The sequence below is a fragment of the Hemitrygon akajei genome, chromosome 10 (genome assembly GCF_048418815.1).
Source record: "Hemitrygon akajei chromosome 10, sHemAka1.3, whole genome shotgun sequence".
NCBI classification, from domain to species: Eukaryota; Metazoa; Chordata; class Chondrichthyes; order Myliobatiformes; family Dasyatidae; genus Hemitrygon; species Hemitrygon akajei.
In genome coordinates this window covers 73,055,521-73,072,729 of record NC_133133.1, presented here as the reverse complement: position 1 = coordinate 73,072,729, position 17,209 = coordinate 73,055,521, and the positions used below count along the sequence as shown (strand labels likewise).

The following is a 17,209-nucleotide window of genomic DNA, read 5'->3' as shown; positions in this document are numbered from 1 at the left end:
AACCTCCTGTCATTTAGAAGGTACCACAGTATAGAGACAAGGACTGCTAGGCTGGGTAACAGCTTCTTTCCTGCAGACTGAGAGATCACCCTGCTACCACCCAGTGGTGCTTGGCATCCGGCTGTCCCAAAGGACAGTAGGATATCATCATCACAGGCCTAGTCAGAAGGTATGGAGATCGTGAGATGCCCAGTCATCAAGATCTCCCTCTTGGCTGCACCTAATCTAAAGTCCTCACCTGTCTTGTCTTAACTTCCGAAAATGCAACACTTCACACTTGTTCATGTTAAACACTGCCTGCCATTCCTTGGTCCACATTCCCAGTTACTCTGGATCTTGTTGCAAACTTGGATAACCTTCTTCACAAGCCATTATTATCACCAATTTCATTCTCATAAGCCAAGCCACCTACTTTCTCATTCAAAATATTGATACAGATGATAAACAAGAGGGAACTAACATGGTTCTCAGTGGCACAGCAGTGGTCTCCAATCTAATGAACAGTCCTTGACTAAGAACCCCAGATTCCTACCACCAAGCCAATATGAATCTAATTAGCTAGCTCACTCTGGATCCCATCTGATCTTGCCTTCAGCCTAGCATGCAGACCTTTTCAAAGGCCTTGCTAAAGTCCACTTAGACGATGTCTACCAATCTGCCCTTGCCAATCCTCTTGGTCACCTCTTCAAAGAAACAGTTATATTTGTGAGACTTTTCCCTTGTATAAAGCCATGTTGACTATCACTAATTAATACTTGCCTTTTAAAAGTGTGATAAGGCATTCCTAAGTGGGCTCCTTCATCCTTTACACTAAAGGCATTCTCTTTATCCCAGCTAACTATACCTGGTATGGATCGTGAAGAAGTTTGTTAATGGATACAGTAGGATATAGATCAGCTGGGGATAATAGCGGTTGATCAGAGTTTAGTCAGAATCCAGTTTATTATTACTGTCTTGTATCTGTGGAATTTGTTCTTGTGTAGCAGCAATACAGTGCAAAAACATTTAAAGAACACTAAATTACAAAATAATGCAAAGAGAAAGCAATACAAAGTTGTGTTTATGGGACATGAATTCTAATGGCGAAGGGGACAAAGTTTTCCTAAATCACTGAGTTTGGGTCTTCAAGCTCCTGACCTTTTGAGTTCCTTACAATACAATGGTGTTTGGGGTGCATAGCTCCCTGCAAATGGCAACACAGGTAGTTTGTTTGGTTAATATGTACAGCATGCTTTCCACTGTGGATCAATGCTTTGAGCAAAAAGACAAGTCATGTAGCTTTATAAAACTTTGGTTACGGCCACATTTTAAGTATTGTGTGTGTGAGACAGGGTTGAAATCTGTTCAATTTAGTTGTAAATAATTGTTCAAGTTTTTAAAGAGTTGAAATTTATTTTGTGAATCCCATTTCATGTTGAGAAAAGAAAAGAGATATTACCTGAAAAACATGCAAATATGTTTGGTTGAAAATTCTGAGAATCTGTGTTCAAGGTATTCTTTTGTGGTATTGAGCACTGAATCTGCCATTGACTTGTAAGGGCTTGCGTTCAGTCTTCAGCATGCGATTGAATGCTCATGCCTGGAGGGGTAGTACGTGCCATACTCATTCCATGAAGTGACTGATGCATGAACATAGCATATCTATGTTTCATTTGCCATATCCCTTTCTCAGGGGTACTACATGTACAGCTTTGGTTACTGCATTTCCTGAAGGATATGCCGGCTTTGGAGCGGGTTCAGAAGAGATCCATCAGGATGTTGCCTGGATTCACTAGAAGGAGGGGTTGGACAAACTTGGATTGGATTGCTTTTTCTGGAGTGTCAGAGGTTGAGCGTTAACCTGACAGAACTTTTATGAGAGGCATAATCAGGATAGAAATGTCAAATACTAGAGCGCATGGGTTTTTAACAGTAGGTTTTAAAGTCACCTGGTCACTTCTAATGTTAGTTTATTTTAAATGCATCCCTGTTGCAAGTCTAGTTTGATTTCTTTTAGTTAAATAATTGGCACTAGTTCTAGAGCTGTTTCTTTGCCTCCATATGTATAAGATGGTCGTAAATTTTATAATGTGAGCCCTGTTTGAAAGTGCATCTTGGGGTCAAATATTTTTGACACTTTTCTAACATAATAGGATTGTATGAACAAAGTTAAGTGCTCAGAACTGAACCATGTGCATAAAACTTACTAAACATGAAATGTTAATTAGTTAAACACTGGTGTGCTATACAGGGTTTTGGCAGAAAGGCACAGAGTGGATATTGACTATTAAAATCGCCCTTGTACATTGGGAAATTCAGTAATGCAATGCATGGCTGGCTGTGTTGCTCTTCTGAGCAAGAAAGATAGCTGGAGTATAGAAATAAAGCATCAAGCAGGCTGTTAATCAGTGGGTAGCCTGAAACTGCCCGAGTTGAAAACAGAGGCCAAAAATGGCGCTGCACCTGCTTTCAATGTCAGTCTGTGATACAGCATTGACACCTCTGTCCTTACAGCATTCAGCTCAATTCTGTCACAGTTCCTGGGGCAATTTTGTCCTAAAAATCTCTACTTGGAAGTACAGGTAATACAGTTACTGCCAAGAGCCAGTGTTCAACTGTATAAATAGTTGGGGGCTTGCATGTCAGCTTTCATTACGTATTTTTCATATCATTTTTGGGTTTTTTTGTACTATGTAAATATAAGAAGATCTTGCAGCCGTTGTAGTTCCAATGTTTTTCACCGTATACTTGGAGGAAAATAAGTACCGGTAATGTGCAGAGATTCCAGATTGAGAATACCAGTGCTGAAATCGTAGAGCTTGCTTTGAGATTGGATACATTGCAATTTTTGATTTGACTTTTAGATTCTGCAAAAGAGCAGGCAGGTCAAACCCACCATGTCTGTAATAACCATCGTGCCAAATCATACTAAACCCATCTGTTTCCATGTGGTCCATATATTGTATCTAATTGGGATATTTTCCACCGTTTGCAGGATTATTAGGTAGAAGATAATTGGATCTTCGCTAATTGGACAATAATGCAGATGAGGTCAAATCAATGTGATGAATGTTTGCTACAACTCCCTTGTATGGTAGCTTGATAGCTGGCACAGGTCCGATGGGCCTGAGGGTCTCTTTCTGCACCGTTATTCTCTATGACTCTATCTTCACTTATATAACTAATATCTTGCCTGTTATTTTTTTGTAATAGCCAAGGCATTGAATTAAATACTGGTTGCAGCATTAGTTAGGCTACACCTAGAGAACTGTGTAAAGTTCAGGTTTAAAATATAGCAGGAAGAACCCAATAGAACAAGAGTCCAGAAGTGATTATCTGATGCTGCCAAGAGACCGCAAGGCTGAAATTGCTTCTTTTTTGGAACAGGCGACTGAACAGTGATGTAATGAGATTATATTTAAGTGACCAAGATTGGTTATTTCATACTGTTTTTGTAACACGTGCATCAGTAACCCTAACCCTGACTGTGGGCACAAATTTAAGGTGAATATTTGAAGGATTGGAAGAGAGTTGACCCACACCAATAAGTGCCACTTAGCTACCTGTGTTTCCAGCATTTCTAGCATCTGCAGAATCTCTTCTGCTCAGCTCAAGGGTAGCTAGCAATGGACAATAAATACTGAGGTAATGCTGATATCTACACCTTTTTAAAACAGCAAATTTAAAAGCAGCATTTGCGGCTTTTTGAAATTTAGAAATCTAAAATAAAAACAGAACATGCTTGAAAATGTTCATTTTAAAATCGATGTTAGTTGTCATCTGTGGGGGGAAGGCAATAGATTGGAGGTTTCAGGGTGAAAAAGGCAGTTCTTTCAGTGTCTCTCAGCTGGTCAGAGAGCATCTTTTAAGATGAGTGTTTCTAGTATTATCTGTTTGTGATCTTAACGACATACTTGGCCGTAAATGTTCTTGGCAGGTTGTTACAATGGATTTTAAAAATGATTTTAAAAAAGCATAGATAATACAAATGGCAGAATTTTACTGAACAACATAGTCATACTGCATGGAAACAGAACATTTCACTCATTATCCCACTATTTATTTCCTATCTGTGTACTTATCTGAATGTTTTTTAAACCACATTCTACCTACCACTACCACCATCTCTGGCAGCATGTTTCATATCCCCATCAATTAAAATCGTGAACACGAGGAAATCTGCAGATGCTGGAAATTCAAGCAACACACACAAAATGCTGGTAGAACACAGCAGGCCAGGCAGCATCTATAAGGAGAGGCACTGTTGATGTTTCGGGCCGAGACCCTTCGTCAGGACTAACTGAAAGGAAAGATAGTAAGAGATTTGAAAGTAGTGGGGGGCGAGGGAAATGCGAAATGATAGGAGAAGACCGGAGGGGGTGGGATGAAGCTAAGAGCTGGAAAGGTGATTGGTGAAAGTGATACAGAGCTGGAGGGGGGAAAGGATCATGGGACGGGAGGCCTCAGGAGAAAGAAAGGGGGAGGCGGGTACACCAGAGGGAGATGGAGAACAGGCAGAGTAATGGGCAGAGAGAGAGAAAAACAAGCAACTAAATATTGTCAGGGATGGGGTAAGAAGGGGAGGAGGGGCATTAATGGAAGTTAGAGAAGTCAATGTTCATGCTATCAGATTGGAGGCTAACCAGCCGGTATATGAGGTGTTGTTCCTCCAACCTGAATGTGGCTTCATCCTGATTAAAATCACGATTTCTTTGTAAACAAGTTAATTTGTAAAGAAACAAACCCACATGTTGAAAAGTTAAATTAGCAGGGATTTGCAGTCCAGCATTTTTGTGTTTCAGATGTTGCTTATTGTTAGCAATAAAATAAGTGTGAATCTTAGAAAAAAAACTTGATCATTTGGGCTTGCAAATCAAGCCAGAAGTAAAGAATTTGGGCGTTATTATTGTCTTTGAGTCAAATTTCAGAAATCATGTTAACCATATTATTTAGACTATTCTTTCATTTAAGGTGTGTTGCATGTTTGGTTTCTTGTAACATCTCAACGCTGAAAAGTAGTCTTTAGCTGATTAGACTATTGTAATGCACTCTTTTCAGGACAGCCGAAGAAAGATATAAATTGGCTTGATCAAAAAGCAGCAGCAAGATTCTTAATTAAGGAGAAAAGAAAATCTGAGCACACTTCATTACACTGGCTGCCCGTGTCCTTTAGGATCAATTTTAAAATGCTCTTAATTGTATACAGGTCTCTGAATAATCTACACACGAAAAATTCTGCAGGTGCTGAATGTCCATAGCAGCACACACAAAATGCTGAAGGAACTCAGCAGGTCAAGCAGCATCCATGGAAATGAATAAAGTGATTTATGTTTCGGGTTGAGATCTTTCTTCAGGACTGGAAGGGGGAAGGGGCAGACACTAGGATAAAAAGGTGTGGGGAGGGAGAGGAGAACTAGCTAGCAGGTGATAGGTGAAGTCAGGTGGGTGGGAAAGGTAAAGGGCTGGAGAAGAAGGATTCTAATGGGAGAGAGGACCATTGGAGAAAGGGAAGTGGGGGGTGGTGGTGGGGGTTAGAGGGAGGTGATAGGCAGATGAGAAGAGGTAAGAGGCCAGAGTGGGGAATAGAAGAGGGGAGGGGGAAGAGAATTTTTGTGTTGTGTGTGTTTTTTTTTTACTGGAAGGAGAAATCAATATTCATCCTGTCACATTGGAGGTTACACAGATGGATATAAGATGTTGCTGCTCCCCCTGAGGGTGGCTTCATTATGGACCACCATGTTGGAATGGGAATTAAAATGTTTGGCCACTGGGAAGCTCCTCCCTTTATTTATTTATTTATTTGAAGCATCTATCCCCTTGCATCCTTAATTGTAATCTTAGATCTGTGAATACTGATTTGCTTGGTGTTCCAAGAGCCAAGCATATTAGAACTGGTGATGCGGCATTTTGCTCTTGTACACCAAAACTCTGGAATACTCTATGGGCTGAGATATACCAGGCTAGTACTGTGGGATGTTTCAAAACACTTCTTTAAAAAAAAATCTACCTAGACAGCTACAGCTACCTCATCCCACCCTGTCTCCTGCAAAAATGCTATCCCTTTCTCTCAATTCCTCCGCCTCCGCTGCATCTGCTCTCAGGATGAGGCCTTTCATTCTAGGACAAAGGAGATGTCTTCCTTTTTTAAAGAAAGGGGCTTCCCTTCGTCCACTATCAACTCTGCCCTCCATCGCGTCTCCCGTATTTCACGCACCTCTGCCCTCACCCCATCCTCCCGCCAGCCCACCAGGGATAAAGTCCCCCTGGTCCTCACCTATCACCCTAGCAGCCTACAGATCCAACGTATAATCCTCCATAACTTCCGCCACCTCCTACGTGATCCCACCACCAGCCACATCTTCCCCTCCCCCCCCCCCCCCCACTCTCGGCTTTCCGCAGGGATCGCTCCCTATGCGACTCCCTTGTCCATTCATTACCCCCCATCCCTCCCCACCAACCCTCCACCAGGCACTTATCCCTGCAAACGGAAGAAGTGCTACACTTGCCCCCACACTTCTTTCCTCACCACCATCCTAGGCCCCAGACAGTCCTTTCAGGTGAGGCAGCACTTCTCCTGCGAGTCAGCTGGGGTGATATACTGTATCCGGTGCTCCCAATGTGGCCATTTATACATTGGGGAGACCCACCGCAGACTGGGAGACCGTTTCGCCGAACACCGGCGCTCGGTCCTCCAGCAGTGGCGGGATCTCCCTGTGGGCACACACTTCAATTCCATAGACCACTCCCACTCCGATATGTCTGTCCATGGCCTCCTCTACCGTCAAGATGAGGCCACACGTGGGTCGATGGAGCAATACCTTATCTCCCGCCTAGGTAGCCTCCTACCTGCCGGCATGAACATTCAACTCACAGCATTCAACTCACAGACCTCCGTTGATACCCTGCCCCCCCCCCCCTTACCCCCATCCCTATCTATTATTTTAGTCTGGTTCTCTTTCTCTCTCTTTTTCTCCCCTCACTATAATCTCCCCCCCCCCCAGTCCTACCTTTCTTTCTCTTTTTTCCCATAATTCTCCACCTTCCCCCCCCCAGCCCATTTCCCTCCAGCCTATCACTTCCCAGCTCTCTACTTCATCCCTCCCCCCACTTCTTATCCCCCCTCGAGTGTTACTTCACTCCTGACAAAGGGTTTCGGCCCGAAACGCCGTCACTACCTCCTCCCATAGATGCTGTCCGGCCTACTGAGTTCTGCCAGCATTTTGTGTTTTCATTTATTTCCAGCATCTGCAGATTCACTCGTGTTGTCTTAAAAAAAAATCTAGTGTTTTTTTTAATTTTAGCCAATTTGTAGGATTACTTAATGCCTGTTGATGTTGATTACATTTGTATAATATATATTTGATTATATTTTATTCTATATAATTGTCTTATTTAGAATTTTGTATTTGTACTTTTATGACTATATTGGTCTATTTTTACAATCTATGTGGAGAACTTTAAGTCTGCATTTTAATGTATGAAAGGTGCTATATAAGGTTTTTCATATGACACTGGCAGCTTGTCTATCCTGAAAATGTTCTTTCGTCTTCTGACACTGGAGTGGTATTGAAGCATTTAATGAGATACTTGAGAAAATGTCCTGTTTCCTAATGGCTAGTTCATATCTGAATTATAGATGGTTGATTTTGGGTGCATTACTTGGACAAGCATTTGCCAATCAGATGTGGCTGGACTAATTTCAATATGCAAATTATTAACTTATTCTTGATTTAGTAATGCACCTGCCATTAGATTTAAATCTGCAGTTAGCTTGAAGTGCTTCTGTTACACCACCATATGTGGTCCTGTGGTAAACAGAATGATTCTCATCAGAATGTAATGCAAAAATATTCAGAGGGCTGTAATTACAATATGCATTTTAATTTGAGGCAATAGGACTCCAACTCTAGTCCTTGAATATTATTGTATTTTCATCTTTGTAGATCTCCTGTTCAGGCTGCACTAAATATATGACAAGGGTTTTGATAACTATATTGAGTTTAATCTTTATTTAACTGCAAACTATTGAAGATTTGATTTTAGCAGTTACTTATTCAGAGTGGAAGCAAGTCAACCTCAACACCAAGGGCTACCAAAATGACTTCCAAATTTGAGACTATGCATAGTATATGGTATAATGGGTATTTCTAGCACTTACTCTTTGTATCTTGGCAATCAGCATTCCGTGATTACCAATGTTTTGACCTAAGTATTAGATTAGAATATTTTGTTGATTTTTTTTTTCTGGAATTAGGATACACATAATTGGGCTAATATGTTGAAAAGTGTGCAATATCAAGTTCTAAAAGGCAGCTGTAATTTCAAAATACAGGCTAAAAAAAATCACTGGGTTTGGAGGATATAATCTCGTGTAATGGATATCAGCCTCATTTCAGAATTGGGATTGCTGAATTCATGTTTGGATTTGTCCAACTAACAATCAGCAGAACCTGTTGTTGGTAGAGCACAAACTCAGAACCAGGTTTATTATCACTGACATATCTAATGGAATTTGTTTTGCAGCAGCAGTACAGTATAAGACATAAAAATACTATAAGTTACCAAACTAACTATTTTTTAAAAAGTGAGGTACTGTACATGGGCCATGCAGAAACCTACCTGCAGGGGAAGAAGCTGTCCCTAAAAGGGTCCATCTCCTTCAAATCCCTTTGTGTCCATATGTATGTTTAATTGTCTCTTAAACATGCTATTATATGCTTCAACTATCTCCCCTGGCAGCTCTCTGTGTGTGGTGCATGTTTAAAATAAATTTGGCTTCCCAGTCTCCTTTGAACTGGCCCCCTCTTGCCTAGCGTTAGAAAATTTTTTTAAAAATCCCACGAGTGTGGAAATTTGTTTATCCTGTAGAAAGTCTTCCACGTTGAATTGTTTGGAATGGGGTGGTTAAACTTGCACATTTATTATTTGGTCTGGATTTTGCAGTAGTAAGAATTAAATTTTCTTTAATATCCATAATTGCAAAACTAAAGTACAAAATCTAGTTTGAAGATTACAAAACAAAGACAGATGTTGCAGTAGAAAATGCAGCATTTTGATCATGGAAAAAAATTTTTTTTTGCAGTGTTTTATAAGCTTGGCAATTAACTTGCAGGCGTTTCATTACCAACCAAGGTGATATCCTCTGTGCACAATCGTTGGTGTTTCTCTTTGGGAGTGCTCACATTTGTGTAGCCGCCGCTGCTCGCCCCCACCGCCGTTTGCTTGCCTATGTTCTGATTGGCTACCCCTTCAGTTGACCTTTGAATTCTATTGGCTCGTGAATTTTGGCTCCTGGGGGTTCGTAGATGCCGCCTACTTCAATACGTTCGTTTATGGAGTTATCAGAAGAGAACCACACTTCTGAATGGAAAAACTATCAAGGATAGTTATTGTTACACCTTGAAAGTGGCAACAACGTTAGGATTTCCAGATGTAAATGGTTTAACAGAGGAAATCAGCTGAACTACTAGTGACTCAACTAACTCTCCTCCATGTAATCCCTTCATTGAAATTATGGGAAATTACATGAACTGAAGTGAACTAAAGCTATTGACACAATAGTTCCATTGTAAATTACACTGAAATCCTTGTTTTCTAGTCTGAGATTGGTATTTATAATGCTGTATGAAAATCATTCACTGCTTGGAGCCAAACACAAAATGCTGGAAAAACTCTGTGCATTGAGGGAAATGAACAGTTAATGTTTCCGGCTGAAAGTGAGCATCATTCAGGTACAGCAATGCATAGCACCATATAAAAGCAAACTGTTACTTTACTGGGAGGAGGCTTAAGGAGAAGGGCACACAGTTAAGGTTGATGCAGAAGATGAAGACTCTGGATAGTCGGACAAGACACTGTGGCCACACTTGGAATATCATGTGCAATTCTGGTATAGCACTACAGAAAGGATATGGTGAAGTTGGATAGAGAGCAAGGCGTTGCCTGGGGTGGAGGCTTTATGTACAAGGAGAGATTGGACAGGGCGGAATTGCTCTCACTGGAACACAGGAGGCTTAAAGTTGCCTTGAAGAAGTTTATAAAACTGAGGGGCATAGAATGGGTAAATGACCTTTTTCAAAGTGTGGAGAAGTCCAAAACAGTTTTAAGTTGAGATGGGAAATATTTCAAGATCTCAGAATATTTCTCACAGGATGGTTGGGTGTATGGAACAAATTGCCAGAGGAAGTGATAGAGACAAGTACAGTCATAACATTTAAAGCATTTGGGCAGGTATATAGGTTGGATAAGAATGGAGGGATATAGAAGCTGAGGTTAACGTAGTTGTACATTTCAGCTGGTGCGGAAGAGCTATCTTAAGGGAATGCTTCTGTGCTATGCCACTGACCTGTCTGTTTTAGGCTGTTAAATTAATTTGGTGCCCTAATCCAGCTACCCTGTCCAGCAAACTGTTATTAATCATAGAGATAGATTATTTGTTCCTGTTGTCAGTTTGTTACCTCTTACCCAGCACGTGTATGCTTTTTGTAGGATTTTCCATTCAAGGGCATTGGTCTTTCCATACCAGGCTGTAATGCAGCCACTGAATGTACTCTCCACCACACATATATAGAAGCTTGTCAAAGTTTTAGCTGTCATGCCAAATCTTTGCAAACTCCTAAGGAAGTAGAGACGCTACCATGCTTTCTTTGTAACTGAACTTAAGTGCTGGGCCCAGGACAGGTCCTCCAAAATGATAACACTGAGGAGTTTACAGTTGTTGACCCTCTCCACCTCTGATTCTGAGATCTGGCTCCTGGACCTCTGGTTACCTCCTAGTGAAGTCAATAATCAGCTCCATGTCTTGCTGACATTGCGTAAGAGGTTGTTGTTGTGGTGGCACCACTCCGCCAGATTTTCAATTTCCTTCCTATTTGTGGCATCAGCACTGCCTTTGTTTTGACCTACAACTGTGGTGTCATCAGCAAACTTAAATGTGACATCGGAGTTGTGCTCAGTCACACTGTCATGAATCTAAAGCAGGGGTCCAAGAGCAGAGCCTTGTGGTGCACCTGTGCTGATGAAGATTGTGGAGGAGATGTAGTTGCCAATCCAAGCTAACTGGAGTATGGAAATCAAGGATCCAGTTGCACAAGGAGGTATTGAGGCAAAGGCCTTGAGGTTTACTGATTAGCTTTGAGGGGATAATAGTGTTGAATGCTGAGCTGTAGTTGATAAAGAACATCCTGATGTGTGCATCTTTGCTGCCCAGATGTTCCAGGGTTGTGAAGAGCCAATGACATGGCATCTGCTGTGGATCTATTGTTCCGGTGGTCAAATTCAAGTGGATCCAATTCCCTTCTCAGGCAGGACTTGATAAGGTTCATCACCATCTCTCAAAACACTTCATCATATTGGATATAAGTGCTACTAAGGTAACTTGGACAATGACAATACCTATGTCAGGCTGCTGTATATTAGTTATATCTCAGCACGCAACATCATACCCTCCGTATTAATCGAGAAGCTCCAAAACCTGGGCCTCTGTACCTCCCTCTGCAACTGATCCTTTACTTCCTCATTGGAAGACAACCGTCACTGCAGTTCAGAAATAGCATTTTCCCCCTTGCTGAAAATCAACACTGACTCATCTCAAGGATGCATGCTTGGCTCACTACTCGACTCTCTACACCCATCTGGCTGGACACAGCTCAAATGCCATGTATAAATTTGTCGAAGGCACACTATTGTTGGCAGAATTTCAGATAGTGATGAGGAGGTGTACAGGAGTGAGATAGATTAAGTGGTGTTGTGGCAACAACCTTTGAACTCAACATCAGGATGATCAAGGAATTGATTGCAGACTTCAGGAGTGGGAAGTCCTCATCAAGGGATCAGCAGTGGAAAAGGTGAGCAGTTTCAAGTTCCTGGGTGTCAACATTTCCTGAAGATCTATTCTGGGCCCAACAAATTGATACAATTACAAAGAAGGCATGACAGCAGCTGTATCTCATTAGTAGTTTGAGGAGAATTGGTATGTCACCAAAGACATGCAAATTTCTACAGGTGTGCCATAGAGAACATTCTAACTATTTGCATCACCATCTGGTATGGAGGGTGATTGCACAGGATTGGAAACAGCTGCAGGAAGTTGTAAATTTAGCCATCTCCATCAGGGGCACCACCCTCTCCAGCATAGAGGGCATCTACAAAAGGTAATGCCTCAAAAGAGACGGAATCCATCATTAAGGCCCCACATCACCCAGGAAATGCCCTTGTCTCAATGCTACCATCAAGGAGGTGGTTTAGGAGTCTGAAGACAGAGTTTTAGAAACAGCTTCTTCCCCACAAGCATCAGATTTCTGAATGGAGAACCATGTGCACTACCTCACTGTTTCTTATGTTTCTGAAATACTTTTTAAATTTAATTTTGTGTGTGTGTGTGTGTAATATATTCTGCCACAAAACAACAAATTTGATGACGAAAGCCTGTGATATTAAACCTGATTCTGAAATTTACCACAGCCTCTGATGCTTGAGCACAGTCTTTTATCAGCTGAGGAAAAAGTAATATTTGAAGATGAAGACTTTGGATCTGACATAAAGCCTTCTATCAGCTTACAGTAATCACTTGCTTCTATTTACTTCTGAGATCTGGCAGACAAACATCTGTGAAACTGCTACAAAATCTTCCAAATTCACTGGAAGGACAAGGGAACTAATGTTTTCTCTTGGGCTGGTATCACTAATGTGGAGGTATGAGTTGTTCTTAGTGAACAACATTAGGGTGATTTTTGTTTGTTTGTTGTGTGCTAAATAATATGGTCCCAAGCAGTGGTCTGATTTCTGATGCATTTCATCCCTGAGGGTGAATCATAAAAATACCACTGGGTTGGTCTGCAGTAACAAATGAGTCTGAAGAGTAAATAAAACCTAGTGGCCTAGTGATCTGCAAAAGTAAACCATGCATATTAAACCTCGAGTAAGATGAGATATGGCTTTGTAATAGTATTTTAGGACATATGTCAAGAAAGTAATTGGTATTGAATAATCAATAAAGGGTGGATATTTAGGGTAGTCCTGATGGTAGTATTGTTATGAAAAGGATGTTTGGCCATTGAGTCTGAATAAATTTGAGAAGTTTGGAAAAACTTCCTTTATCATCAATCTTGAAAACTTAGAGTCTGTGAAAATCAAGTTGACGCTATTATAACCCTAAATCACAAGGATTCTGCAGATGCTGGAAATCCAAAGCAACACACACAAAATGCCGGAGGGACTCAGCAGGTCAGGCAGCATCTATGGAGGGGAATAAATAGTCAGCATTTCGGGATAAGGTCCATCAACAGGACTTGGAAAGGAATGGGGAAGGAACCAGAATAAGAAGTTTGAAGGGGAAGGAGTACAAGCTAGCAGGTGAGGGGAAGTGTGTGGGTGGGGGAGAGGTGATGAAGTGAGAAGCTGGGAGGTGATGGGTAGAAAAAGAAGCAAACTGATAGGAAAGGACAGTTGAGCATGGGAGGAAAAAAAGGAGGACACCAAAGGGAGGTGATGGGTACTTGAGAAGAGAAGAGGTAAGAAGGAAGCCAGAATGAGGAATGGAAAAAGAGAAGGGATGAGGAGGGGAAGAAAGTTGCCAGAAGTTAGAGAAATTGATGCTCCTGCCATCATGTCTGAGGCTACCCAGATGGAATTTGAGGTGTTGCTGCAAATGACATCATTGTGACTGTATGGGAGGCCATGGACCAACATGCTGGAATGGAGATGAGAAGTCAAATTTAAAATGGGTGACAACCAGAAAATCCCAAACCCATGCTGAACTCATCAATTTCATCAACTTTACATCAAACTTCCACCCTGCCCTCAAATTTGCATGGCCCATCTCTGACACCTCTCTCCTATCTCTTGATCTCAGTGTCTACGTCGCTGGAGATAGACTGATATATTTTATAAACCTATTGACTCTCACAACTATCTTGACTATACCTCTTCCCACCCTTTCACTTGTAAAAATGCTGTTCTCTATTCTTGATTCCTCCATCTCTGCCGCATGTGTTCTCAGGATGAGACTTTCCATTCAAGAACATCTGGGATGTCCTCCTCCAAAGAATGGGGTTTCTATAATCTGCCACCATTCATGCTGCCCTCACCCACATCTCATCCATTTCCTGCACATCTGTCCTTGCCCTATTCCCCTGCTGCCATATCATGGATAGGGATCCCTTTCTTACCACCCCACAAGCCTCCATATGCAACATATCATTCTCCATAACCTCCACCATCTTCAACAGGATCGTGCCTGTAGACACGTTGTTCCCTCACTCCATTCCCCACTTTACGCAGGGATTGCTCTCTACGTGACTACCTTGTCCATTCATCTCTCTCCATTGATCTTCCTCCTGGCACTTATCCTTACAAAGTTCAAAGTAAATTTGTTATCAAAGTACATATATGTCACCACATACAATTCAGAGATTTGTTTTATTACAGTCATACTCGGTAAATGCAAGAATCATAATGGAATCATTGAAAGATCACACCCAACAGCATGGGCAAGTAATCAATGTGCAAAAGACAACAAACTGCAAATGCAAAAGAAATAATAATAATCAATAAATAAGCAATAAATATCGAGAACATGATGTGAAGAGTCCTTGAATGTGAGTCCCTTTAAGTGGGACAAGTGCGGGGGACATCACGTGATGACGTAGGATCGAGACGCAGGGACCCAGCTCTCCCGTAAAAAGTTAATAAATTAATGTTTAAATGAGGAAAAGTTAGTCAATACTCTCTAAAAGTTGCTTATAAACGACTCCGGACTGTGTCAAGCTATGCCTCAAGGAAAGAAGATGAAGAAAACTAATACCGGGAAGACTACGCAAGTTGGAACAAGAGCGAGGCCCACGTCTACCGAGGAGCCGCGATCTCAGGTACATTGTATCGCCGGTGATACTGAACAGGAGATGGTGGCAACGCTTGCCACTTCCAAAGGAAAAAACCATCGTGAACTGCGCAAACGCGAAGGATGGAGCATGCGCAAACAGGAACAAAAAGAACTACAAAGCCCAGCTACCACTGCAACTGAAAGTGATAGCGAATCGGAGGGAGAATCAAATCTCTCGGAAGGATCAGCTGAAGGAGGTAAAAGTCCTTCTAGAAATATAGAAAAGACTTTGAGGCAAATAATGCGTAAATTAGACACATTAAAAGTAATTAAAAATAACCAAAAAAAACTCGAAAAAAAAATGACCAATATGGAGACTATGCTTGATAAAATGACAAAGAGACAGGAAAAAATGGAAAAAAGAATTACGGACTTGGAAACTACAACGGAAGACATGGTTGAAAGAATGGACAAAATGGAAAAGGAAAATACTGCTTGGACATCAGAAAGAAAACAATTTATGGAAAAAATTGATAAGCTTGAAAATCTCAGTAGACGAAATAATATTAAAATTGTTGGACTTAAAGAAGATATAGAAGGAGAAGATCCAATAAATTTTTTTCAAAAATGGATCCCTAAAAAATTGAAAATGGAAAGAGAAACTCCAATTGAGATTGAATGGGCGCATAGATCTTTAAGGTCAAGACCTCGAGCTGACCAAAACCCACGATCAATTTTGATAAAATGCTTACGATACCAAGACAAAGAAAAGATCCTGAAGGCCGCTGCCCAAAGTGCCAAAAATAGAAACGGGCCACTGATGATAGCAGGGAAACCAATTCTTTTTTATCCTGATATAAGTTACAACCTGTTGAAGAGAAGGAAGGAATTTAACCCAGCGAAAAAAGCCTTATGGGAAAAGGGTTATAAATTTACAATGCGTCATCCAGCAACACTGATAATTTTTTTGGAGGACGGAAAAATTTTTTTTTCCGACTATCGAAAAGCGGAGGAGTTTGTACAAGAACTTCCATCTATTCGCTAACTACACATAGAGGCTTCCAAACGTAATGGATTAAAGATGAAGATAGACCCAAGGAACAGAAGTGATGGACATTTATGGATATTACAGAAGAGAAAAGCAAAATTTTAGAAATACTAAATGAGAATAGTATTTTTTTTTTCTCTTCTTATACATATACTTTTTTATGTTGCGGGGGAGCTGGGAGGCTGTGGATCGGTTACTGCGGGATTCACGTGTGTAATCATGGCGGTTGCCATGACCCGTACAGCAGAGGGGGGTAATGTTGTGTCTTTTTTCCACAACATTAGTAGGGGGGTATTTTTTTTTTTTTTTTTTTTTCCCTTTATATTTTAATTTTTTTCTATCTTTTTGCCTGGATGAATGGTGGGGACACACATAGCAACATGGAGACTTTTATAAAGATTTCCCAGGATACCACGAAAGTGGAAAGATTAGGTATTATTATAGATTGAAAAGAAAAAGAACTTTAACATATATTTAAAAAAAAATGAGAACTCCGTGGAGCATGTGGGGATCTTCCAACATCCAGGCATTTCCTTTCCTTTTTTTTTTCTCTTTCTTATTTTCTTAATAGGGATGTTAGGGGGGAGGGGTTAAGGGGAGGGGGCTGGGTAACACTTTTTTTTTCATGCACATTTATTCTGTAACAATTTGAAAACAATAAAAAAAGTTTAAAAAAAAAAAAAAAATTAAGAGGGTGATTATAGCAATTGAAATGGCTGTTTAGCGTTGAGGAAGTATAAAACAATGTGTGAGGAGAGTGAGATTCTCTTCGTTTCCCCTGGATGCTTGTGAATAAAGACATTTTTAAAAATAAAAAAAAAAAAAAAAAAAAAAAAGTGGGACAAGTGCTACAATTGCCCGTTTACCTCATCCCTCTCCACCCTTCAGGGCCCCAAAAAGTCCTTCCAAGTGAGGAAACATTTCACTTGTGAGTTTGTTGGGATCATCAGTTGTATCCAGTGCCTCCAGTGTGTTTTCCTTTACTTTGGTGAGACCCATTTCAATAAGACTTTTCTATTCCCATTCTGACGTGTCAGTCTATGGCCGCCTCTACGGTCACAATGAAGCCACTCTCAGGTTGGAGGGGCAGCATCACATATTCAGTCTGTGAGGCTCCACACTGATTTCTCTATCTTCTCTTTATTTATCTGCTCTTCTCCTCTCTTTTTCCATTCCCCATTCTGGCTCCCCTCTTATCCCTTCTCTTTTCCTCACCTACCCATTATATTACTCGGATTTATCCCCTCCTCTTTCTCCCATGGTTAGTTGTACTGTCCTATCTGATTCATTCTCCTTCAGCCCTTCTACCTCTTCCGCCGATCTCCTCCCAGCCTATCACTTCACCTCCCGAAACACCTTGG

At 41.0% G+C, this 17,209-nt stretch overlaps 1 protein-coding gene across 3 annotated transcripts in view; it reads left to right on the top strand.

Annotated features, from left to right (window-relative positions):
* LOC140734470 (fibronectin type-III domain-containing protein 3A-like) overlaps positions 1-17,209 on the top strand; it is a 137,757-nt gene that overhangs the window by 32,768 nt on the left and 87,780 nt on the right. The window contains exon 1 of one of the 3 annotated variants that reach the window (XM_073058457.1): positions 12,583-12,672. The exons of the other annotated variants lie outside the window; for them this stretch is intronic. The gene's annotated coding sequence lies outside the window, so the exon portion shown is untranslated. Of the gene's footprint in view, positions 1-12,582; positions 12,673-17,209 lie in introns of those variants that run through there. 3 annotated transcript variants of the gene reach the window in all.